This window comes from Sciurus vulgaris, assembly GCF_902686455.1.
Source record: "Sciurus vulgaris genome assembly, chromosome: 13".
Classification (NCBI taxonomy): Eukaryota; Metazoa; Chordata; class Mammalia; order Rodentia; family Sciuridae; genus Sciurus; species Sciurus vulgaris.
In genome coordinates this window covers 30,988,117-31,014,652 of record NC_136474.1, presented here as the reverse complement: position 1 = coordinate 31,014,652, position 26,536 = coordinate 30,988,117, and the positions used below count along the sequence as shown (strand labels likewise).

The 26,536-nt window shown below is 44.4% G+C and overlaps 1 protein-coding gene across 2 annotated transcripts in view; it reads left to right on the top strand.

The window, feature by feature from the left end:
- The window catches only part of ROR2 (receptor tyrosine kinase like orphan receptor 2), a 214,155-nt gene that overhangs the window by 62,333 nt on the left and 125,286 nt on the right, over nt 1-26,536 (top strand). The gene's annotated exons all lie outside the window — the stretch shown is intronic.

Here is a 26,536-nt window from a genome sequence, read left to right as displayed (position 1 = left end):
CCACCCCCCTTAACTCCCCTGCTGCCCTTTGCCCTTTGGTCACCTCTTCCCTTTGTTCTCTGACCAGCTGCAGGCCAAACTGCCATTTGGAAACCTGGCTGCCTTCCTTGGGTTTGATTGACAAATGGGAGAGAAATGAGATGCAAAGGCTCACGCTGCAGAGGATGTTTTGGAGAAAGGTGGAAAATAAAGCTGCTGGCTTTATTGTGTTGGTTCTGAGAACTGCCAGCGCCAGGGCTCCTGAGCTCCAAGGCTTGTTAGCTTTTTAAGTTAGGAGGCTTATTGAGCTTTGCTTGGCAACACGGAAAATGCTGAGTTAAGGCAATAAAATCTCCCCCCAACAAATTAATCACCTTCCCGTTACAGGGAGTTGATGACTTAATTTAGAAAATATGATTAAAAAAATTGGTCCAAAGGTTCTTAAAGTCAGTGCATGTTAATATCTATCCAGATTATGTCCTGACATTCATGTAAGAAAAAAGGCTCAAAAGTTTTGCCAAACTGGAAATGGAGTGTGTTTATGTTTGGTGGTTGAGAACGCTCTTGGCTGTGCCTGATAGCTGGAGGGAGGCCAGGGTTCCTTTTACAGCTAAAAATCCAGGAGAAAAACCAGTTCCTCAAATATTGACAGATCAGGGGGATGATTTAGACAAAGCCCCTCAGCATTAATATTCGAATAGTATTCAAAACTGTCTTAGGGACTGAGGATGTAGCTTAGTGGTAGAGTGCTTGATGAGCATGCATGAAGCCCTGGGTTTGATTCCCAGCATGGAAATGAAAACTATCCTTAGGGAATGGAGAATATAAAATACAGAGTTTCTGTACCTAGAATGCCCACCCCTCCTTTCTTCAAGATATTCTATGATAGGTGTAGAGTAAGTAGCCCTGTTTGTGGGTCAATTAGGTAAGTCATGCTTGAATCTTCCCAGGTGATTCCTAGAGGAGGCTGGGACCCATGTCACAAGGGTATCTGCCAACACGGTGCCACAGGCAAAATCCAAAGCCCTTGTTGGAAGGAACTTGACTCGTGTGTGCATTATTTGACTGCAATTTCCTGGAAGCCGTGGGGTTATCACTCAAGTACCTTTACTCCCGAACCAATTCCCGTCGGCAGCTCCTCCAGTATCCAATGTTGAGTAACATGCTGGTTCCAGCTAAACAACTGGATGGCCAGCTTGCTTTCTTTCTGGATTTTATTCTTTCATCCATGTGGCTGTAAAGTGACCTTCCAAGACACATGTGTGTCCCTGCAAAAACTGCATTGATGTGAAATCCCCTGAGACTTTGGAACTTGTGCTGGAAAGGAGTGTGTGTGTGTGTATGGGGGGGGGGGGGCACTACAAGACCAGTAGGACCTTTTAAGGAGAAGGGATTTGGGTGGCAATTTAAGCTTTAGCCAGGGCTTTGTTGGAAATGATTCAGTAACTTCCTGTGGCAAGGACTCTAAGGAGTGGTCAGTGGGTGGTTAGATCTAGAAGAGTGGGTGGGGGTTGGGAGCATGTGTCTTTTTGGAGGGAGGGAAGATTCCAGTCCTCAGGTGTTTCATCCTGAAACCTCTGGCAGGTCAGGTTGTACAGAGAAGCACTGTGCAGTAGAATTTTCTGTTGTGGAAATGTTCTTTGTCATGTCCAAAGCAGCCTCCAGGCTCATGTGACGTGAGCTTTTGAAATGTAAGGAGTGTGACTGAAGAACTGAATTTCCAATTTTATTTGATTTTAACTAGTTTACAGGGCCCCAGGTGCCTAGTGGGTACCATGTTGGAGAGTGCCAAGGTAGAGCCGCCTGTCACCTTAAAAAGTTGTGTTTCATGTATTTCAAAAAGTGAATCGGTGTGAATGGACAGCAGGAAGAGGGCAAGCTGGGCCCCACCCACGCCCTTCCAGAAGTTTATCTTCTTTCCAGGTCCTAAGAAGCCTTCTGGGTCTCCTTGTCTTCTGAGGCAGGGGTTGACCTGTTTGTTTGGTTTCTAATCCCTTATCCTGTAGTTCCGCCACATGCCAGCGTGCTCCCTGTGTTAACTCTGCTGCTGTAGCAAAGCATGGTCACAGTTGGGGGGCTTCGACAGCAGGAGCCTTATTTTTTGTACCAGGGATTGAACCCAGGGGCTCAACCACTGAACCACATCCTCAACCCTTTTATTTTCCTTTCTTTTCTTCTTCTTTTTCTTCTTTTTTTTTCCCTTAATATTTTAGTTGTTGGGCTGGGGAGATAGCTCCGTTGGTAGAGTGCTTGCCTTGCAAGCACAAGGCCCTGGGTTCGATCCCCAACACCACCCCCCCAAAAAAAAAAAAAAATTAGTTGTTGATGAACACAATGCCTTTATTTTATTCAACTTATTTTTATGTGATGCTCAGGATCGAACCCAGCATCTCACATGTGCAAGGCAAGCACTCACCACTGAGCTATAACCCCAGCCCCTCCTCAGCCCTTTTTATGTTTTATTTTGAGACAGGGTCTCACCAAGTTGCTTAGGGCCTCACTAAGTTGCTGAGGCTGGTTTTGAACTTGCCATCCTCCTGCCTCAGCCTCCGAGCCACTGGGATTTCAGGTATGAGGAGCTTACTGTCACACAGCCTTGGAGGCTGGAAGCCTGAGACCCAAGTGCCGACAGGTTGTTGCTTCTGAGGCCTGTCTCTGTGCCCTGTAGATGCCATTTTCTTCCTGTGTCCTCGCACTGTGGTCCCTTTGGGCATGTCCGTGTCCTCATCTCCTCTTATGAGGACACCAGTCAGACTGGATTAGAGCCCACCGTAATGACCTTGGTCTTCCTTTAAAGACCCTGTCTCTGAGTACAGTCACCCTCTGAGTGTTGGGGGTTAGGACTTCCTCATATGAATTTAGAGGGACACATTTCAGGACATAACAGCCCCTGAAGGGCGCATTCTTGGCTTTGCCTGATTTCGACCTTCACGTCAGGGCGGCTTGTAGGGTGGGCTCTATTTTACTGGTGTTTCCACTGCCTGTGCGTGGTGGTGGGAGACCCCCTTGCCGCTCTGTGGGGCGCATGGTGGCCTGGCCCCAGGGGTCAGTTCTGAGTTCCCCCTTGGGGTTGAAAGGGCCAGAGCTCACTTGGTGCTGGCTGAGTTGGCTTCTTGGACAGGCAGCTCCTGTTTCCTTGTCCTCCCTTTGGTGCAGGACATGCACTGACCAGTGTGGGCGTGGTCACTGCGCATCTCCTGCATAGAATCCTTCCCAGCCCCTACTTCAGAATACTGATCTCTTCATCCTCGGCCCCTCCTGGCCCTCGTGGACCCTTTGTCAGGAGCCCTTCCTCTTTGGGAAGTTCCTGTGGTCTTGCTGTGGTCCTTTGCTAATGACCTTCACTGAGGCTTGGAGCTCAGGGCTGCTTACCCCGCTTGAGTTTTTCACCTAATTATGAAATTAATACATGTAGGTCAATATGGAGCAGAAAAACAGAACAAAGAGGAAAAGGATTTGTCACAACATCACAGGAGAGAATTCACCATTCAGAAGAGGAGTACGTGTGACTCCACACCCATGGTGGGCCCACCAACCACAGATGGAAAATATTCAGGGAAAAAATGAACGTGCACAGACTTTTTCCTTGTCCTATCCCCTAAACAATACAGTGTAACCACTGTTTACTTAGCATTTACATCAGAGTAGGTGTGACAGACAATCTGGAGAAGATTTGTGAGCACGCTAACATGCTTTTATCCATTGACGCTTTCTGGTCTGTGTCCTTTTTAGTGGCTGTATACTATCTAGTCAGGTATCATATCCTATGACATATCAAACATTCTACTGTTTTTAGGGATTTGCATCTTCTCAAATGATATTTATGAAGTTCAAAACTTGCTGGAAAGTTCCAAGTACTCAGTGTATAGGAATTTTTTTCCCTCTGAATCATCTGAAAGCAATTGACTTGACAAGATGTGCCATCACATCCCCTAAATACTTCAGTGTGTTTTTCCTCCAAACACGAACATTCTGATAAGTAATCCTAATACCAATGGCAGGAAAATCAGAAAATTAGCCCTGATACAAAGCTACTACCAGACCCCACGCAGGATAGTCTGAACATTGATCACAGTAAAGTCCTTTGTGTGAAAGGATTCACTCTGGGGACACCCACTGCATTTGGCGCTATGTTTCTTGATTCTCTTTTCATCCGGAGAATTCTGCAGTTTGCCCTTGACCTCCATGGGTAGAGCCCTTCTATTTTTAGAAAATCCCACAGTTTGGGTTTATCAGGGTTTCCATACTTGGCAGGATTTCGATCCTCTCATATATACATCTTCATTGCATCCTGTTGAATGGTGTGCAGGGGGTTAGTTTGTTCCTAACTGATGAGGTGACTCCATCATGCTTTCCCTTTGAAATTAATTAGCATTTGGTATTTGGCGAGAAGGTATGTGGAAACCTGCCCATTCCTCATCAGACTCCCAATATGGACTCAGGACTCTTGTTTGATTCAGTGGATTATATTCTTGTCATTACCTATTAGCAACACTTATTGCTAATGTACCTACAAACATTTAAGTTATATTTGGTACCGTATGTGTTTGTTAGAGCTGCTGTAACAAAACACCAGAGATTCAGTGACTCAAATAACAGACATTTATTCCCATAGTTCTAGAATCTAGAAGTCAGACATCCAGGTGTTAGCAAGGTTGGTTTCTTGTTAGGCCTCTTTCATTGCCTTATAGATGCCCTCTTTTCCCTGTGTCTGCACATGATTGTCCCTCTGTGTGTCTGTGTCCTTATCTCTTTTTATAATGACATCAATTATACTGATCAGGGCCCACCTAATGACTTCATTTTAACTTAATGACCTACCTCTTCCAAGGTCCTTTCTCCAAATCCAGTCCATTCTGAGGTGCTAGAAGTTAGGACTTCTGTGTATGAATTTTGAGGAATACAATTCAGACCAGGTAAGAGTTATTCTGTTAGCACTCTGCCTAGCAGACTTCTACTATGATGAAATTTCAGTATTCACCTCTTTATCTTTTCAAAGAAAATGAATGTGAGGAGAGCTCAGAAGGCTCTGATATTAAGAAGAGTCAGGGGACTGCCATGGGTGGAACTAGATTCCCTCCAGTTGTCATCTTGAGTTCTAAGAACTGTCTGTGCACCCAGGGAGATTTTCACTGAGCTTGCTGGCTCAGTGATGGGCTTTTCCTAGGGTTTGGGTCGTTGGGGGAGTGACGTTATATGACTTGAGGTAAGAGAGGGATGGAGTTGGTTCTCACCTCCTGCCCAGACTCCCTGCATAAATGTATGACTATATAGTGACAGTGGTCAAGAATTTGTGGATTAGAGTCATTGCCTCTGTGGAGGAGAGGGCCTGGGTGGCCAAGGACAAAGGTTGAAGAAGGCCTTATTTCCACTCTTCAGTGGCTTTTGAATTTTGTCCTCTCTCTCTGTTTCCTCTTCAGAATATAAATACAACAGCTTTGAAAAAGGAAAACAGAAACTGGATTAGTGTTTCCTCACTGTTTGTCCTTTTGTTAGAAGATGTTGTCACTTCCTGTTATGACTTGGATATTAAATGTCCCCCAAAAGTTCATGGGTTGAAAGGTTGGCCCCCAAGGCAGCCATGTTCATGGCCGGGTCATGTGCTGTCTGACCTCATGAATGGACTGATTCATCGATGTCTTTATAGCCTCGTGGGCTTTGGGAGGGGCTTTGTTATAAAAGGAGCTCATTCGCTGCCTCCAGGTGAGCAGCCCGGCTCCACCATGATGTTCTGCCTCGCCTCAGGCCTACAAGCAGTGGAGCTGGCTGGACCCAGACTGAGCCCTCTGAAACTGGAAGTCATTTGTCTCAGGTGTTTTGCTACAAGGATGGGAAGATGCCCGCCCCCGCCTCCAGGTTCTGCCCCTGTGTGGAGGAAGGGCCCAGTGTGCTGGGTTGCCATCTCCTTTCCCATTTGTTGGTGATACCACCAACAGAGCTCCTGGTCCTGTATGACCAGTTTGCATAGGCTTCAGAGTAGCTTTCTCCTGGATTCTTTTTTTTTTTTTTTTTTGTTCTTAAACTAAGTGCAGTTTCTTGTAATGAGTTCTTGGCCGGAACATTCTGTGAGCGTGGCTGGCTTTTAAGTTTGGTCTTTGGGGACTGAAGGCCCTTCCCAGTGCATGTGCTTCTTAGGGGATGATCACCACCGTTTGGCTGGGGCTCGGAGAGGCACATTCAAGCCCAGCAGAGTGCCAAATGGGTAATGGGGAGCTTCTGGGAGCTTCTGTTGACAGTGACAGACTGACCCTGTCCTCAGGGATTTCAGGTTTTACAGAAGGAGTCCAACAAATGAGTGCCTGTTCAGTTTGGGGGACACTGAGAGATGGGTTTATGTGACGTACTGTGGAGCCCTGGTGAGAAGACACCTGCTTCTGCCAGGTGGGGCTGGAGGGCTTTGCAGAAGAGGGTGTGACCTCAGGAGCTGACCCTGAGGAGTGGGTTGCCTTCACCAGGTCAGTAAGGGGAAAGGCCGCAGAGCTGTGGGGGTCATGGGACCCTGGAGCTGGGAGAGGAGGGGGCTGTCATGGTCTCTCAAGGCAAAATTCATTCATTCTCCTTCCTCCGCTTCCTCTGCCCATAGTGGAGAATAAATGTAGAACAAATGAATTTAGTGACTGTATACCGTTGAAGTGCTACTCCAGTGCTTTTCCCCTACCAGTAAAAGGATTTCTCAGGCATGGTAAATACCCCTTTTGTTAGAGAAAGCTGGAGTTGGTAGTGGGACCCTGTGACGTTCTAAACAGTGGAAGTCTTGTTAAAACCGGAGGTTTAAACAAATTATGGGGTCCTAGTTTTGTGTTTGTTAGCCTTCTTTTGATGAGAAAATAATTGATTATCTTTGGGGATAATAATACCTGGAGTTATTTCTAACCTTTCTCCCAGGAGCCCTGGAACCATTTACAAATGCAATTTAATTACCAGTCTGTTGACCTCCCACCCGGCCAGGGTAGTTATTATTACCCAGTGACTTTGCCCCCTGCTGTGTTAACATAAATCTAAACCTGGGCGATGAGGTGACTTGTCTAAGTGTTCTTTAGTCTGTGAACAGATGCAACAGGAATAACTGGTATACAGACATATTTTGCAAATATTGCAATTTTGTTTCCAATAAAAGTGGATATCCAATAAAGTGAGTCACACGAAATTTTTTGGTTTCCCAGTACATATAAAAGGTATGGTTTACACTATACTAGAGTCTATCAAGTGTGCATTCACATTATGTCTAAAATATTGAACATACCTTAATGAAATACTTAATTGCTAAAAATAATGCTAAGGATCATCCACACCTTCAGCATGTGGTGATCTTCTTGCTAGTGGAGGGTCTTGCCTTGATGTTGGTGGCTGCTCCCCTGGTGGTGGTTGCTGGAGTTTGGGGTGGCTGGGTCAATTTCTTAGAACAGTAGAGTCTGCCTCGATTGAGTCCTCAATTCACGAAAGATTTTCTGGTACCTTGTGATGCTGTTTCATGGCATTTCATCCACAGTAGAACCTCTTGCCAAAATTCAAGCCAGTCCTTTCAAAACCTCCTTCTGCCATATCACCTAAGCTCACACAGAGTTCTGAGTCTCTCGTGGTCATTTCATCACTGTGCACGGCCTCCTCCCCCGGGGTGGTTTCCGTCTGAAGCCACCGTTTTCTTTGCTCATCCATAAGAAGCAGCTCCTCGTGACTGATGCTCAGGAGCCTGGAGCTCATCCTCAGGCTGCACTTGCTGTTTCATTCACATCTGTAGTTACTTACACCACTGAAGTTTCAAACCCTTCCAAGTCTTCCTGAAGCTTGGAATGAACCTTTTCCAAACTTCTATGGATGTTGATATTCTGACCTCTTTCCATGGGTCACAAATGTTCTCAGTGGCATCTAGAACGATGACTCCTTGACAGAAGGTTTTCAGTTTAATTTGCCCAGATTCATCAGAGGACTCACTGTCTGTGGCCATCAATAGCCTTATGAAAGGTACATCTTAAATAATATGACTTGGAAGTAAAAATCGCTGTTTCATCTGTGGGCTGCTGAATGAATATTTGGCGAGCAGGCATGAAAACAGCATGCATTTGTTGTACGTCTCCATCAGAGCTCTTGGATGACCAAGAGCACTGTCAGTGAGCAGTAATATTTGGAAAGGAATTCCTCTTTCTGAGCAGGTCTCAACAGCAGCTTAACCTATTCAGTAAACGATGCTGTAGATCAACCTGCTGTCATCCAGGCTTTGCTGTTCCATTCACAGAGCACAGACAGTGGATTTAGTGTAATTCTGGAGGGCCTTAGGATTTTTGGAGTGGCAAGTGAGCATTGGTTTCAACTTAAGCCACCAACTGTATTAGCCCCTAACAAGAAAGCCTGTCCTTTGAAGCCTCAAAGCTAGGAAGGGACTCTTCTGTGAAAGTCCTGGATGGCCTCTTCTTCCAGGAGAAAGGTGTTTCTTCTTCATTTGGAAACTTGCTGTGCAGTGCAGACACCTTCCTGAGGGGTCCTGGCGAGGTCTGATGGGTAACTTACTGCAGCTTCTCCACCAGCGCTGGCTATTTCACCTTCATGCTGGGGAGACGGCTTCTTTCCTTAAACCGTGTGAACCTACCTCTGCTAGTTTCACACTTTTCTTCTGGAGCTTACTCATCCCACTCAGCTTTCAAAGGACTGAAGAGAGTTAGGCTTGCTCTGGATTCGGATTTCGTTTAAGGGAATGTTGTAGTTGGCTTGATCGTCTGTCCAGACCACTAGAACTTTCTACATATCGTAGCGAGGCTGTGTATTAGTCAGGATTCTCTAGAGGAACAGAATCAACAGGAAGTATGATTATAAAAGGGGATTTACTAGATTGGCTTACACAACCAGAAGCTGGATAGTCCACAGTGGCTGTCTGCAGCTGGAGAGCTGCAAGAACCAGCAGCTGTACAGTCCAAGAGGCTGAAGCCCCAGAACAAGAGGGATCAACAGTGCTACCCTAGTCCGAGACTGAGGTTTCTGGAAACTACCTGGAGAGTCCTGGCAGAATCCTCCTTGGAAGAGTGAAGAAGGGAGACTCTGATATCCTCAGAGGATGGAAGCAGCAATCAAGAACCCGTTCCAGAAGAGCTGAGCTTGCATCTGCACCTGCTTCCTTGTTCTTCCAGTTTTTATTCCATCTTATTGGGCAGAGCTGCCCACTCTTAGGGAGGGGCTCCAGTTCACTATCCCACATTCCAGTCATTTCTAGTCATACCCTCATGGATACCCAGTGGCCTCTCAATCATCGGCATCTCTTAATCCAGTCAAGTTGACAATTCAAATTAACCATCGCAGGCTCTTTTTCTCTCTTATCATTTCTGTGTTTCCTGGAGTAGCACTTTTCACTTCTTTCTAGAACTTGCCCTTTGCATTCACAGCTCAGCTGTTGGGACCTGATTAGGCTTTCAACATGCCTTCCTCACTGAGCTTAATCATCGCTAGCTTTCCATTTAATGTGAGAGATTGTGGGCTCTTCTTTTCACTTGAACACTTAGACACCACTGTAGGGTTAATTGGCCCAATTTCAATGTTGTTGTATCTCAGGGAACAGGAAGGTCCGAGAACGGGGAACGGCTGGTCAGTGGCGCAGTGAGAACATGTGTAACATTTATTGATGAAGTTCACCATCTTCTATGGGTGCAGTTCAGGACTCACCAAAACGGTTACAAGAGTAACATCAAAGAACACTAATTGCAGGTCACCCTCACAGATACGACACGATAAAAAAGTCTGAAATACTGAGAGAATTGCCAAAGTACGGCAGATACACCAGCAAGTACGTGTTCTTGGAAAAACGGTGCTCAGAGAGACACAGGGTTGCCACAAACCTGCAGTTCATAAAAGATGCAGTTTCTGCAAAAGGCAATGGGTGGGACTCAACAAAGCAAGCCACGCCCCTGTAATGAATTCTGGCTACACAGTGGTTTCATAATGACATTTGTGGATGGCTCTTCAGAATTGTTAGAGGCTGGACAAGTATTGCCTCTTAGGACCAAGCGTAAAAAAATGCCTTAGTTGTTGTCTGATCCTTTTCAGTCATAGAACTCTTCTCTGCCCTGGGAGGTACCCTGGGTTTCTCTGCTCTTTGTCGCCCCAGGTTGGACTCTTGACCTCAGAGATGGGCAGGTGCCCCAGGCTAGGCCCTTCCAAAGCCTCCCTGGATCTTTCCGGTCATCATTTTCCAGGAAGTATAGGGAGATCCTTGAGTGTGAGTTGATGAGACTGGAAGCAGAGTGAAGGAGGGATGGGTAGAGGAGACGGAGAGTGAGTTTTCTGAGTCTTTGTAAGCACCACACACGCACGCTGAGGGTTGGCTGACTGTCGTCCTCAGCCGAATAGTACCTTCCTTGGAAGTCCACAGCCAGCCTTGAGCTGCCTTCTCAGAGGTCCACTGCCGTGTGCGGCCACATCTCTTTTTTGGTGATTTATTTATTTTTTCTTGGAGAGATTTTGGGATCTTCCATTTATTCTTGGTGTTCTGAAATTTCAGGATGACGTCAGATATACACGTCTTTTGGTCCATTGCTCAGAGTGCAGGCCTGGCTCTTTAAGTATGGACCCTTCACATCCATCAGCTTGGGGATGTTTTTGGTATCCTTCTAGAAATACTCCCTCCTCTCTCTCTCTCTCTCTTTTTTTCTTTTCTCTCTTTGTGAAGTTCCTCTTCTTGTTCTCCTTCTCTGGGATTTCCACTTTCTCTTTCAGCCCTACAATTGGATTTTCCTTTTAATGCTGGCATATTCTAATTTTCAATAGCATCTTCTTTGGTCATTCCTTTTTCATTCCATTCTGATCATTTTTAAAGTGTGCAATGCTTTTCGAATGTCTCCAAAGATGTGTCCCCAAAGATGTAATTTTCTTCTTTTGACTTGGGAATTCTCTTTTTGCCTGCTGGATTGAGTCATCGGTTTTCTTACTGTGGCTCCTTTTCCTGCTGGGGCTTCCTGTAGATGTCTGGTGTGACCCGATTGGTCCTCGGGTGAAGCAGTGGCGTGCACCTTGAGAAGGCCTGTGTGCGTGTGTGGATCGTGGACTTCACTTCAGGTTTGTTATCAAGAGCCAGGAAACCCTGGCTGCTGGGATACACAAGTACATTCCTGGGAGTTGCAAGTCAACTCGAGATTCCATCTTGCCCCAGTCAGAACGGCTATTATAAATAAAGCAAAGCAAAACAAGTCAACGTCAATGAAAAAGTAATAAACTCTGGTGGGGATGTGGAGGGAAGGGAACCTGTAGCATACGTTGGTGGGAGTGTAAATTATTACACTCATTATGGAAGACAGGATGGTTTGTTCTTCAGAAAATTAAAAATAGAGCACTGTATGATTCAGCTGTACCAATCCTGAATATATACCTGAAGGAAATGAAGTTAGTATGCAAAAGAGATACTTGCTGCTTGTGCTTATTCTGGCACTGTTTACAATAGCCAAGACACGGACCCAGCCTAGGTGTCCATCAACAGATGAATGGATGAAGAAAAATGGTATATGTACACAAAGGAGTATTATGCAACCATAAAGAAGAATGAAATCCTGTCATTTGCAGGTAAGTAGATGGGAATGGAGGATACTATGTTAAGTGAAATAAGCCAGGCACAGAAAGACAAAGCTATATGCTCTCTGTCATATGTGGAAGACTGAGAAACAGCATGAGCTGAAAGCAGAAGTGGGACTTTTAGGGAAGGGGAAGGAAATAGGGGGAATGGGAGAGGTGGGAGGGCAAAGGAGGGGGGTAGGGAGTGTGGATATGATCCCAGCGTGATACATGCACATGTGGAAAAGAAATCCCAGAAACCACTAATTTGTATAATTAATATGTGTTAATAATTACAATTTTTCAAAACCAAGTTTGTTCCTAGTGTGGCCACTTTCATTTTGCTTTAAATGAAAGAAGTGTCTGATGCCCAGTCTGTTCTGAGATTTGTTGGCGTAGGAGTTGACTGTTTGGGTTTCTGTACATCTGTCTGTAGAAAGAGAAATAATCTCACTGGGTTTTTGTTTTCTTTCCCCTCTGCTCTGTTGTCTAATGAGTCTGGTATTTCTGGGCTCTGAGTCTTTGCTCAGCTGTGCCAACCACTGTGACCCCCTCATGGTGTCACTTGCACCCCATGGATCCTCCAGGCCCTGGGTTCTGCTCTTGGCCATGTGTCTGTTGACTTGTTTTACTCAATAAATATGTGGAACCTTCTCACTTTTGTATGTGGTAATGGGTTTATACTTTATTTTTATTTTTTTTCCATTCCTATCATTTTGTGGGTCTTTTACAAACAACAAAAGAAGCAAAGCATGTGGCCAATCTAGCCTTTTTCGCTGGTGGATATGGTAATTTGAGAAGTACTGCAATAGCCTTTCCCATTCTCTCTTAGTTCTTAAAAGAAGAAAATTAAACAGTGAGTTCTTTGGGATGCTTGGAAAGTGTTTCAAATGCATATACATTTCCTCAACTGTGTCCCTGGATTCAGGAGGACCCTGGCCTTCTCTGTATACACTCACTGATGCCAAAAGTTTGTTGCTTTTGATTTAGTCAAATTCTTGTATGTTAAAAAATTTATCAACAAAAATATGAAAGCTCTTGAAGAATATTTTTAGGCGTTTCATTCACAACATTGCATATTGAACTTCGAGTAGAAATCTGCTCACTCTTTGCTTTGGTGCCGTAATAAGGTAACTAAAAAGTGTCTTTTAAAGTCGGAGAAAGATGCATCTGGCTATTAAGCATATTGTTCAGCTGAGATCATATAAATGTCCCTTGATTCGGCAGGCTTTGGATGTAGGCCAGAAGTATTTTAGTGGCAGTCTGCTGATGGAGTTCTTAGCTAGCTTTTCTACGTAAGCATTAACCAGGGTTTTCAGTTTTGGTTTCTTTAGAAGTGAAGGGAAACCTGGAAGGAACTTGTGGAGCAGGTTGATGTCAGATGTTACAGTATTTTCCTGGTTATTTATGGCCTTCCATACTTCATGCTTGCGGTTTTTCTTCTCATTGTACTGTGCCTTTTCAAAGTTAACTTACTGTTCCTAGATGATTCCTTTCTTCATGTTCATATTTTCTCATAAATCTTGTATACAGCTCCCACTCTGTCTGTGGGGGATTCCAGGAGCACCCAAACACACCAAAATTCTCGAATGCTCAAGTCCTTAGAAACGGCAGAGTGTTGCTATATAACCGATGCACATCTTCCTGCAGATTCCACATTACCTCTAGATTGCTTATAACAATGAAAATGCTGTGTAAATATGTGTTACACTGTATTGTTCAGGGAATAATGACAAGAAATATGTTTAGTGCAATGCAAATTTTTTGTTCCAAATATTTTCCATCTGTGATTGGTTCAGTCAGCAGGTGTGGGGCCCTTGGAGCTGGAGTGTCAACTGCATTTAAATAATATTGAATTACATAATTCAGTTACTGCCATAAGTGCCAGTGCCTTCAACAGGTTTGGGAACAGACATGGTGGAGTCTTGGGAAATGTGGGCCTTAGTTTCATGGGGCAGAACTGAGCAGTGGGCGCTCCGTGTGTTTTCCAAGACAGTGAGGAGCGTGTAACCAGCGGAGTTGGTGGAGTAGAAGCTGTTGTGGTTTGGGTCAGGAATGTTCCCCAAGGTCTGGTTGCCAGACTGTGGCAATACTGGGAGGTGGGACCTAGTCAAGGAAGTTAAGTCATTAGGGCTGTGCTCTTGAGGGGATATTGGGACCTGGGCCCTTTCCTACCTCTCTCTTTGCTTTCTGGCTGCCATGAGGTGAGCAGTGTGCTCTCCTGCCATGATGTACTATGCTGCCACAGGCTCAAAGCAGCGGAGTCAAGCAATCATGAATTGAAACCTCTAAGTATGTGAACCAAAGTAAACCTTTTCTCTCATAAGTTGATATGTGTCAGGTGTTTTGTCACAGTGATGGAAAGCTGACACTGGCTAAGTTGCTGGAATGTCCCTGTTCTGAAGCAGATGGAGTTCTACACCACCAGTATAAATAAAGGGTTTTCTCCCTTCCTATGAGTATGAGCTCAAGTGAAATGGTTCTTTAGGGCTCTTTCTGGGCAGGAGGCTTTGTCAGCCCTCTTCCAGGTGGTTGCTATCGCTTTCCCATGCCCTGACTTGATTTTCTACCAGCTGAGACCAAATTATAGACTGTAAGGCTTTGTCAAATTAGAGGCCCTACTCTCTACCTCTGCAAGGTCCACCGGACAGAGAAGCCTTTCATATACTCTCTTAGATGCTCTCATTTTCAAATTTATCTCTGAGGAGAAGTGAAAGCTAATTTGTCAGAGGTAATTTACTGCCCAAATTTTCAGGGGAGGAAAAAGCTCCCTGCAAGGTATGTCTGTATGGGAGAATCTGAATGCAGAATGTGTCTTTGGATCCTGGGATTCAGCTGCTCGCTTCTGCATGAATTACGGAGTTGTCAGCACAGCTGACAGACGTCTTGCCGGGCTGGGTGCAGTGTGTCACTGAGGAGGTGGGTGTGCATCTGCATGCAGTGTGCTTCATGTATCCCTGGGATCGCAACAGAGAGGGCCCTGTGCTCCCACTTGTGGCTTTTGAATCCTTTTGCCAGAGAGAGCTTCCTGTGGTTGACCAGGGGAGGCGTGGGCCAGATACAGTGAGTTGGTGTACAGTTCTGTCCACATGCAAAGTGATGGAGGAGGGAAAAGCCCACCGTTATGCCCTTGAGCTCATAGGAATGATCCAGACACAGGAGGCCAGAGACGTTAGTGAGGACCAGCCTGTAGCGGTCAGACTCGGACAACGGGGTAAAGATGACAAAGATGGTGATATGACCTAGTCCTGTCTCTGTGAATTCTTAAAAATTTCAGGCACACTGTGCTAAGTCAAAACTGTGTCGTGTCATGGTCACGGGAATACCTGGCCTGCTCCAGGGGGACCTGGTACTTTAGTTTTATGCAAAGCATACCAAGGTACCTGTTTTTTTCTCAGTGAGTAAAGGACCAGTGTCTTAGGTCCGTCTTCCCCCAGTGTGTGTTCACTGTACTGTGACCTCACCTTCCTTATTTATGCTGAAGACCTGCTACGGGGAGGTCTTAATTTTCACATTTCTCTTTTTCTCACCCAGCTGCTGAGATTACATAATATAAAGAACGGCCTGTGTTTTGACAGTGGACAGTGCTGCCTTATCAACTCTTTGTAATATAAGAAATGCTCAATATATTGACCTTTAAACATTCTGGTCCCAAAGTAGGAGATGGGAAATAGTCAGGTGAAAGAAGAGTTGACTTTCTAGTGACTTCAAAGCCATGTGTACTAATGAACACAGGACTGATTGCAGCTGAGTACAGGGTATTCCATCTGCTGCCCCTTCAACGCTCACCATAAAGGGGGGAACAGTTGTGGGATGTGTTGGAAGTCTTGAGGTTCGCTGGCATCTGCCAGACAGAGTGGCAGCTTACCTGGGATGATGTGGTTATTCCTCATATTCATCATTAAAGGTAGATTCCAGGTGGAACAGTGCTAAGCCAACGAAGCTCCACCTGCATTTATGTGAGACTCCACAGCCAGAAAACTACCCACATGCCACAGAATCAGGTTAGGTGAGGAATCTTTTTTCTGTTATTTTTCAGAAAGTAAAAGAAGGCAAACAACAATATGGAGAAAATGAAATACCTCTACAGATCTGCTTTTATCACCTGTTGCATTGTAAGAGAACACTGCTCCTTAACCTAGAGGCACTTTAAAAATGACAGTATTTTATGCTGTCCACTTCTGGGTTGACAGGGTTCTTGCTGGGATCTCTTGTGATGGAGGTAAGGTGCCCGCTGGGACCAAGGGCATCTGGAGACTCAGCTGGGTGAGATGTCCAGGGTTGACCTGCCTCTGTTGCAGATGCCCATTGTTGGCTGGGGTGGTGATGGTGGGGTCCGTCCACCTGAGGGCCTGTTGGTGGCCTCTTGCGGCATGACTGGAACTCTCTCAGGAGTAAGTGTTTTAAGGCAGAAAGTGCCATTTGGACAGTTACAGGCTTTATTCAGTGCAGGCACAGGGCCACTTTCTCTTCTGTGGAAGAAAGCAATTATAGGCCCTACTTTGATTTAGGAAGTGAGGAATTAGACCTCAGCTCTTGATTGGGGACACACCAGGGACGCCTTGTAGAAGGACCTGTGAGTTGGAAGTGTGACGTCTTTGGAAAATACAGCCTGTCATGAGATTTAAAAATCAAATTCAGTATAAATTCCCTCTGAACTAGGCAGCCACACATTTGTGTTATTACAGTGCATGAGCGTGGTCTTCTAATTTGTGGTCTGATCCATCCATTCATTCACCCATCTTTTTTCCAGTGCAGGCTGCGTGTTGCCTTAGGGCCAATAAATGGCTGGATGAGGAAGATGGTTAGGAGAACAGATGGAGAAAGAAACACACAGAGAACGACAGGTTGGCCAGGTGGCTGCTCTGTACATGGGGGAAGGTCAGTGTGGAAGACACAGTGACAGTGAGACTGTCCCAGGGGACAGAAGGGAAGAGCTGCTGTCACAGAGGGTCTGGAACAGCCCACCTCAAGCTGTCCTTAGCCCAGGAGAAGATGGTGGACAATTAGCTTGGGACCTTGTTAAGCTTCCATGGCCAGGAGAGTCCTTATACCTGGATGTTTGGGCCTCTTTCTAGAAGGTCCTGCACAGGAATCATTTTCAGTGTTGGTATGAATGGCTCTTGCAATTGTGTTTCGACTTAACATGAGCTCTGCTAATAGCATGCCACAGGGTAAAGGATGATTCTGTCTAGAGGTTTCTTGACCCATGAGTGTCACTAGAATAAACATTTCCTGCAGGTGTATAAACATACCCTACACCCAGCTCAGACTCTCCTTCCCCGTCAGTGACTTGGGGCTGCTTGCAGGCTGTGAAATAACGCAGTCCAGATTTGTGTAATTAGGAGGGTTCCTTTTTGTTTTTCTGTTTTTTTTTTTCCCATTTATACTTTCAATATTTAATATTTTATTCAATATTAAAAGTTACTTTTGCTCTTGAATTGCTTTCAACATCATAGAAAGGTATTAGTGTTTTATAAAAGTGATGTGGGATGTAGGTGCTGAGGAATTGAGAGCCTAGCAGTGAGATTAAGCCATGAAGATAAGTGAAAGGTGAAAGGTACCCCCATTTTTCTTTGTTAAATTGGTGAGTGTTGAAGCCGAGGCTTTTCTGGAGGCCCAGGGAAAGTTGCTGTGGAGACCAGGTCTGGTCATCGTAGTCCTCAGATAAGTACCCTGACCTCTGGCAGCCTGTGTATCTTACCCCTCTGTTTCTGGGCGAGACAAATTTCCTTGGTTTTAAATCAGGGGCTTTACGTAGATTACAGTGTTATACTGTTTGGGCAGTTGGGATCAATCAAGAAAAACATGATGTTTCCATATTTAATGACTAAAGTCTCCAAGTAATGACTTAGATCAGGGGTTGGCAGACTTTTTTCCAAAAAGGACTGGAGAGTAGATAGTAGATAGGCATTGGGGGACATGCTGTCTCTGTGGCCAGCATTCAGCTCTGCTCTGCAGTATAAAAGGAGCCAGAGATAACACATAAACAACATGTCCTATTAGAATGTTGTTCTGTACATGTAATTGTCTTGTGCTGTGAAATCTTCTTCTTTTGATGTTGCTTCCAACCATTTAAAAATGTGACAGCTGTTCTTGGGTCTCAGGGCAGGCAGTGGGCTGCATTTGGCCCTCCAAGCCAAGGGACTGACTGCTAACTGAGTACTTAATGTGGGTCAAGTGAATGTTTTGTTATCATCTTCGTAGTCATCTCCCCTCCCCCTCCTACCTTCTCCCTCCTTCTTTTCTCCTTCCCTCACCTTCCCGTCCCCCAACAAGGGTGCTTAACCACTGAGCCACATCCCCAGCCCATTTTTATTTTTTATTTTGAGACAGGGTCTCTCTAAGTTGCTTAGGGCCGTATTAAGTTTCTGAGGCTGGCTTTGAACTTGCAATTTTCCTGCCTCAGCCTCTCAAGTTGCTGGGATTACAGATGTCCTTTTTTTGTCTTAAATAAATTCTTAGGGAAGACTTAAAATTTTTTTAATTTTTAAATTAACACACAGCAAAATGCTTTTTTGATATATAGTTCTGTGAATTTTTAACAGAAATGTAGATGGATTTATGTAACCACCACCAAATCAGGATACAGAATGGTTACATTGTCCCACAAAATTGCCTTCCCATACACCCGCAATAAACACCTTTACCCCCAGCAGGAGTGTTAGCAACCAGTGGTCTGTCTTCTGTCCTGATGATGTAGGACAGATGAGGCTGGACACCTAAGAAATTTTTAGGAAGCAGGTTTATTTAAGCTGCAGTGGTCCACAGAGGCTGATGCCTAAAAATCTCTGTATCTCAGGTCTGGATAGATTTATACTCAGTGGGGCGGTTCCATGGCAGTGGGTACGTAACAGTTACATTTGTTGCATATTTTTAGGCTAGACAGAAGTTTTACAGGTTTTTACCAAGAAAACAGGGAGAGTATCTTTTATATAGTAACAAAAGATAGACTGTATTACACCTTCTGTATTCAAACCTGGCATTTACTCCATAACAAAGAGGAAGCTTCAAACCACACTGATCTCTCTGCAGAAATCCTGTTGACATTGTTTGTAAAGATCTTGTTGACCAGGAGAGAGACTTAATTATGTCAAAGGTCTTTGGGGGGCTACTTCACTTGTAGAGTTTGTCTGTTTGGCAAGTTATATAGAGGAATCTTGCAGTATTTACTCTTTCAGGCTATGGGTCTTTTTGTTAGTCCTGTCCCCCCCCCCCCCCCCCCCCCCCCAGTATAATTCTTTTGTCATTTACCTGAGTTGTTACAGGTATCATTAGTTTATTCCTTTTTATTGCTGCTCAGTATTTCATTGTATGGATGTGCCAATTTATCCATGCACCTGTTGAAGAGTATTTGAGTTATTGCTAGATTTTAGCAGTTATAAATAGAGTTCTTTCATATAAATGGGTAGATTTCTGTGGGAACATGAGTTTTCATTTCTCTATGAATCACCTAGGGATGGGATTGCTGGGTGATGTAAGTATGTTTAACTTAGAAAAACTGCCACACTTTTCCAGAATGCATCCCACAGCAGTAGATGTGGCTTCATGGTCTGTTTCTTTGAACACTTGAAATAGTCTATTCCACATCCTTCTGGTCTCCATTGCTTTTGGTGAGGAATCTGCAGTCATTCAAATAGTTATTCCACTCCTGATAATTTGTTGTTTTTCTCTGAGTGCTGAAGTTTTTTTTTTCCTTTTCTTTAGTTTCAGTTATTAAGTGTTTGGGTGTAGATTTCTTTGAGCTGATCTTTCTTGGAGTTCACTGAGTTTATTTTGTGGGTCTGTATGTGATGTCCTATTTAGGAAGTCCTCAGCCATTCTAGTTTCACTCTGTCCTTTTCTCCTCTTAGGACTCAGGATAATACAGATGTCAGACTTTTTCAGTTAGTCCCACAGGTCTCTGGTAGTCTCTTCACTTTTTAACTCAATCTTCTTTCTCTTTTTTTCAGCTTTTGTAATTTCTGTTGACACGTCTGTCATCTCCATTCTGCTCTTGGTACCACCTGTGTAGGTTTTCCTTCCAGTATTAGATTTTTTTCTTTCTCGATTTCTATTGTTTTCTTCTTTTATAGCTTTTATATTTTTGCCAAGACATTCCATCTTTCTCTTTGTTTCCAAAGGGCCCCTTCTTACTTGTTGGGCCACAAAGTAGTTGTATTGATGTCTTTGCCGAATAATTTCAACATCTGTAACATCTTACTGTTGATGTCTATGGATTGTTGGAGATTTCCATGGATGTTTGGTAGGCTGAGTTTGTTTGAATGGTGTCAAGGAGATTTTAAATGTTATATTTTGGTTATGAGACATGGGTGTTGTTTAATGTTGATATTGTTCTAAGAGGTGATTGATCATCTGGGTTCAGGCTGCAGGTTCCAAAGAACTGTCTGTGTTTGTGGTTCCCAAGTCACTTCTGCTTTCAAAGCCTTTGTAGTGCTGTTTGGGTCTGTCCCACATGTGTCCTACTCTGTACCAGTCTGGGACCTGGGTGGTGCTGTTCTGCAGATCTAGTCTCAACATCTGAGCTACACATGTATAGCTCACGGGTGGTCTCAGGAGTTTGTAAACAACCATAAGGGACCACTGTTTGGAGTTTCTCCCTTATCATCTCCCTGGTACTTTCATGTCCTTGGGGCTCTTTTTTCAGTCCTCCAGCCAGAAACCTCAGGCTTTAGGTACTCTGTTCACCTGAACTGTGCCCATGCCTGGGACCAGCAACTGGAGGAGAGCGAGAGAAGGCATGGAGAGAAAGGGAGGAGGCAGTGGTCTGGCCACCTTTCAGCCCTCACCTCTGGGATTGCACAGGTGTGTTCTTCCCCTCAGGGCGGTAGGCTCCTGCAGTCCCCAGCTGCCCCCTCCACCTCCACAGCACCACATGGGGTTGGAGCACAAGAGAATGAAGAGGAAGAAAGTGAAGACAGACAGACACAGGGATCTCCCTACGCTCCTTTAGTGAGAAGACATAGACTTAACTTTCCACCCCACAGGCAGAGTGGAAGGCTCCTCTGGAAACTTGCTCTTCTGTGCTGATATCCTTCTGTCAAATTTGGGTTAGTTCAGCCTGGGGTTATTGAGGAGTCTCTGATATTGTGTCTTCACTTTCTTTTCAGATTTTCTAGCTTCATTCAATGGGGAGATGGGTAGAGTGTGTCCACTGCCTCTTGTCCAGAGCCAGAACCATCCAGGTGTTTTGATCAGAGTACAGATTATTTGCAAATTTTATTTCCTCTTTGGCTTTAAAATGCAACATCAGCAATACCATTTTGAGGAGGATTTGCAGGCTTCGAGTTGTTTTAAGATCCTATTCATTTTTTTTTTTTTTTTACCCCAAGCAAAATTATCTACATGCAGTGATTTATGATTCCTTTATCGAGTCTATCCCATAGAGCTTTTGGGGATGATGGGAGTAGTTGGTATCTGTATATGATGGGTTGTTAGATTCAAGAGGCTATTGAGCACTTGAAAGTTGGTAAGTAGGACTGAGTGACCTTTTGCTGTCGTATGAATGTGTCTACCAAAGCTCATGTATTAGAAGCTTAATCCACAGTGTTAAGAGGTGGGACTTTTAAGATGTGACCAGGTCATGAAGGCTCTGTATTCGTGAGTGGATCAATGCCATTATCATGCGAGGAGGTTACTAATGAAAGGATGAGTTTGGTTCCCTTCCTCCCTCCCTTCTCTTCCTCCTGCTCTCTTGCCCTTTCACCTTCCACCATGGGATGATGTAGCAAGAAGGCCCTTGTCAGACATGGGTCCTGAGACCAGCTTCCCGGCTTCTAGAACCGTAGGAAAGAAATCTCTGTTCTTTATAAATCACCCAGTCTTAGGTATTTTGTTATAGCAGCACAAAAATGGACCAAGACACATCTTTTAAGGAAGGTTAAATGAAATATTCTTTAATCTTAATTTCAATGCTTGTAGTCCCAGGTGTCTAGCGGCTCCCTTCTATATAGTGCAGGAGGATTATTCTGTCATGGAAAGCTACTCTTAGGCAGCTGGTAAATAAGGATTTGGGTAGAGGGAAGAACATCTCTGCCTCTTCCCTTGCCAGTTCAACAACACTAACTGGAGTGTCTCGACTTAGGCAATTTGGAAACTGGCCCTCCCTCCCTTCCCCACTTCCCCTCTTCTTCCCCTCCCTCCTTGCTTCCTTCCTTCCCTCCTCTTGTGCTGGGGATGGGACCCAGGGCCTTGAATACATTAGACACTCTACTACTGAGCTACACCCCCAGCCCCAGGAGTGACCATTTCTTCCTCAAGCATTGCTTAAGTTGAATAGCATCCCATGTTAGGGTCATACTCTGTGCAGCAGCAGTTGAAAGAAAACATTTTTCCTATTACAATTTTTTTTTTTTTTTTTTTTTTTTTTTAGGTAGGGCCCTTTTGAATATCATTGGCAACTTTGATTAGACTGTTCTCCTTTTTTCAGAAGTCGCCTCAGGCCTGCAGGTGTGGCCTCTGTGTTAGTTAACTTTTTGTTGCTGTGACTGAAATACCTGACAAGAACAGCATAGAGGATGAAAGATTTATTTTGACTCATGAGTTCAGAGGATTCAGTTCGTGGTAGGGCAGCTCCATTACTTTGGGCCTGAGGTTAGGCAGAACATCTGGCAGAAGGATGTGGTGGAAGGACGCTGCTCACAAGAGTCCCCAGGGCCGCCCTCCCACCCACTACCCCGACCTCCTCCTTCTAGTCATGCCCCACCTGCCTTGGTTTTCACAGCTTCCCAGTAGCCTGTTCAGGTTATTAGTCCATCCGGGGATTAACTCACCCATGAGATCAGAGCCCTCCTGATCCAGTCTCTTCACCTCCGAACACTTCGGCGTCACCTGACACACGTGCTCCTGGGAGACATTCTAGATCCAAGCCGTAAAAGTGCCTAAGAAAGCTGGTAAGTTTTTTCACAGTTCCACCATCTCCGTGCTTCCAACCAAATATCAAAGAATAACTTGGGCCACAAACTTGCTCCTCAAAGTTAACATGCCAATGGACCTTATTTTAAAGATGAAATGCTATATGCCCTTGTTCGTTTTTTTTAAACGAGTGACAAAGGATGACTCTGCAAAAAGGGATTTTTTAAAATCATGCTGACATTAAGATATTTACCTAGTTGCATGTGATTACGTTATACATTTTTTAAAACAGAGTGACTTTTTAAAAATTTGTACAACACATTGATGATACATATGAATGGGGTTTGATGGACTATTTCCATTTGTGTGTGTAGCATGCATTGAGCAAACCCAGCCTTCCTTTTCCTACTCCCTCAATCCCTAGTAATCACTTCTTTTTTCACTTCCATATATGAGAAAGAACACGTAGGACTTGTCTTTCTATGTCTGGCTTATTTGACTAAACATCATGTTCTCCAGTTCCATCCATTTTGCTGCAAATGACTGGACTTTATTGTTTATGGTGACTAGTACTCCATTGTATATACACCACTTTTTATTTATTCATTCATCTGATGATGGGTACCTAGGCTGATTCCATCTCTTAGCTGTTGTGAATAGTGCTGCTGTACACGGGTGTTCAGGTATCTCTTCAGTATGCTGATTTCCTTTCCTTTGGATTATGCACAGAAGTGGGATAGCTGGATCATACGCTAGAACTATTTTTAGTTTTTTGGAAGAACTTCCATGCCGTTTTCCATAATTGCTATATTAATTTACATTCATATCCAAAGGGTATGAGGGTTCCTTTTTCTCTACCTCCTCACCACCATTTGTTATGAAAATAAAGTGAGTCTTCTCTCATTCTTAGTTTTTCTCTTCCAAAGTAAGTTGCCTCCATTTGTTTGCTTGTTAGGACAAGTTTATTTTAGCTCACAGTTTGAGAGATTTCAGTCCACGGCTGTTTGGCCTGGTTGCTTTCGGGGCCTGTGGTGGGGCAGCGTATCATGACAGGAATCTGTGGGGGGTTGGGGGAGGAAACTGCTCATCTTACAGCAGCCAGGAAGCAAAAAGAGAGAAGAGGAGCCACTGGGGTCCCAGGATCCCCTCTAGAGGCACACCTACAATGTACTAACTTCTCTCCACCAGGATCCATCTCCTGAAGCTTCTGCCACCTCCCCACAGTGCCATGGATGGGGGACCAAACCGTTAATATGGGCCTTTGGGGATACTTATCCAAACCATCACACGGTTCTTCAGTTAAAAACACAGTTTCACAGTTGAGCCATTTGATTCCTTGAGTTCCTAATGTGTGGTCTGTCATGGTGTCTCCTGCTGGTTGCAGGTACGGAAACTGCCCACTGATGAATTTAAGGTCAGCGAGGTCCTTCATGGTATGTTCCTTTGTTGTCCTATGAAAGGACACATGGGGATCTTTTAAGCTCTTTATTGCCACGTAGAATGACTACATGTGGAAACTATATTGAAAAACGTCTTAGCCTTAGTATGTTGGAGATTTTATAGATCATAGAGAATCTACTGAAGACTTTGCTGCTGAGCAGAACATTTTGCAGAGTGCCTGAATTCCTGAGGGGATCCTGTGGCCTTAAACTTCCCATTGGAAGAAGCCCACGGGTTAAAGTGTTGTAAAAGAATTTTATCTTCCTGATTCTCTCCCTTTCCCTTCAGGGCAGACAGAAGGAAGATATAACGGAGCCTATAACAGCAGCTTAAATAAAACACATGGTGCACTTGGCTTTTTCAAGAGATGATTTACCTCTTCCTTTCTTTTTGTGCTCAGTTGTGTGGTGAAAATTATCTATCTTTTAAGTAAGTTGTCTAAATTGAGCACGTCCTGAAAACGTCCCATCTGCCTCGAGTCCTCTGGCAAGACTCATGGACGTGGGAAGCAGTAGATTCTTGGGACTTCTGCTTGGAAGGAGAAGCTTTGCATGTGAGACTGCTCTGGTAAGGTGTCTGGCAGACGTCTTGGTTCCTGTGATTTTTGCAGACCAGGCCAAGCGCCTCTGTACTCTTTGATCTGTGGCAGTTTCCCTGCAAACTTTGGCAGGAAGATGATAATGTGCCTAAGTCATAATTAAGATTGTAGTTCTTAATTACAAGGCCGAACCTTTCATCCTTTCCCCATGTGCATTGACAATGTTCCTCGTCTTCCTCTGTCTCTGCCTGGTGTTCAGGGCCCATGTTCCCAGCCTTCCTGGGAGATGGGTGGGTGTAGGGTGAGAGTGGGCTTGGAGGCTGGGAGTTGAACTTAGAGTTTTCTCCATCGCAAGATCCAGGCCTCTTCTGGCTAAAATCCAGGTATAAGTACAAGAATTCTTTTCCCAGGGTAGTGTCTTGTAACTTAGATAATCGAACAGAAGACCTGGGATCTTTCAGGTAAAATAAAATCCAGGGAACTCAGATGTGTGCTATGGGAAAGGAAATTCATCTGCTCACGAGGATGGAAGCCTTAACACATTTAAGGGGGCCTTGAAATTTGTCTCCTAAACTTGCTGTAGTTTGGATCTGGAGTGTCCCCCAAAGGCTTGTGTGTGGAAGACTTAGCCCCAGGCTGTGATGCCACTGGGAGGTGGTGGAACCTCTGGGAGGTGAGGTTGGAAGTTAGGTAACTGGGGATTTTCTCTCTCCTCTTTTTGCTTCCTGGCTACCATAACATGAATAGGTCTTCTCTACCACGTGCTCCTGCCAATGCTGTTCTATGTCATCATAGGTCGAAAGCCACAGGGGCAAATGATGATGGACTAGAATCTTAAAAACTATGAGCCAAAACAAACCTTTCCTTCTTTTAAGTTGATTATTTCAAGTATTTTGTCACAGTCATGGAAAACTGACTAACACACCTACTGGCCTATTCCTGTTTCCATACACAGCTTGTTTTCCACTTTGTTTCTGCTTCTGCTTCCTTGCTTTCATTTCTAGTTTTTATAGTGTCCAAACCTGTTTCCCTTCCTTCCTTTCCCATTTGCAGCATCTCCATATTGGCCATTCTTATTTTTACACTTACAGACATAATAGACATACCATGCAATTCACCATTTCAAGCATACAGCTCAGTGGTTTTTAGTATGTTCAGAGCTGTGCAGTTGTCACCACAATGAATTTTTAGAACATTTTCATCACCCAGAAACAAATTCCATACCCACGACTCACCACCCACTTTCTCCATTCCTCCCTGCTCTAACCCTCTGCAAGCGTCCTTTCTGTCTCTTTAGATTTGCCTGTTCTGCACATTTCCTATCCATGGAATCGTGCCACAGGTGGTCTTTTGTGACTGGCTTCTTTATGTAGCATAATATTTTAAGGTTCATCTGTGTTTTGGCATGTGCCACCACTTCATTCCTCTTGGTGACTGGATCTTATTCCTTAGTAATTATTTATTTATCAGTGTATAAACATTTCAGTTGTTTCCACTTTTGGGGTAGTAGAATCATTAGGCTATGAGCGTTTCTGTACATGGTTTTATATGCACATATATTTTCACTTCTCTTGAATATGATTTGCATTTCATGAATGACCAGCAATGCTCTACGTCCTTCCGTGTGGCAGTTTTCCATTTGCGTATCTTCTTGGGAGAAATGACCCTTTAATCCTCTGACCACATTTAGGTCATTATTTGTCTTTTTTTTTTTTTTTTTTTTTTTTTTTTTAGCTGTAGATGTCTGTATTTTTCAGTTTGGCTGTTGTGACCAAGTACCATGGACAGAATGGCTTAAAGCAACAGAAATTTATTTATCCCAGCTCTGATGGTTGGAAGTTCAAGATCCAGGTGCCTGCCAGCTCAGGGTGGCCTTCCTGTGCTTCTGCGTGCTGGAGGGTGAGGAAGGCCTGGCCCCTCTTCCTCTTCTTCTGAGGATGTGGCTCCTGTCATGGGACCACACCCACAGGGCCTCATCTCAACCTCTTTGTCTCCCGGGGTCCCCTCCAAATACCATGGCCTGGTGGCGGTTGAGAGCTTCCCTCACGCAGCTTACCTGGAACTTCCTCATCAAATATACAATTTGAAAACGTCCCCTCACCTTTGTGGTGTCTTTTCCCTTTCTTGGCGATGTCCGTTGAGTCTCAGGTGTTAATTTTTGTGGACTGTGTGAGGAAGGGTCTTCGGCATGTGCCTGTC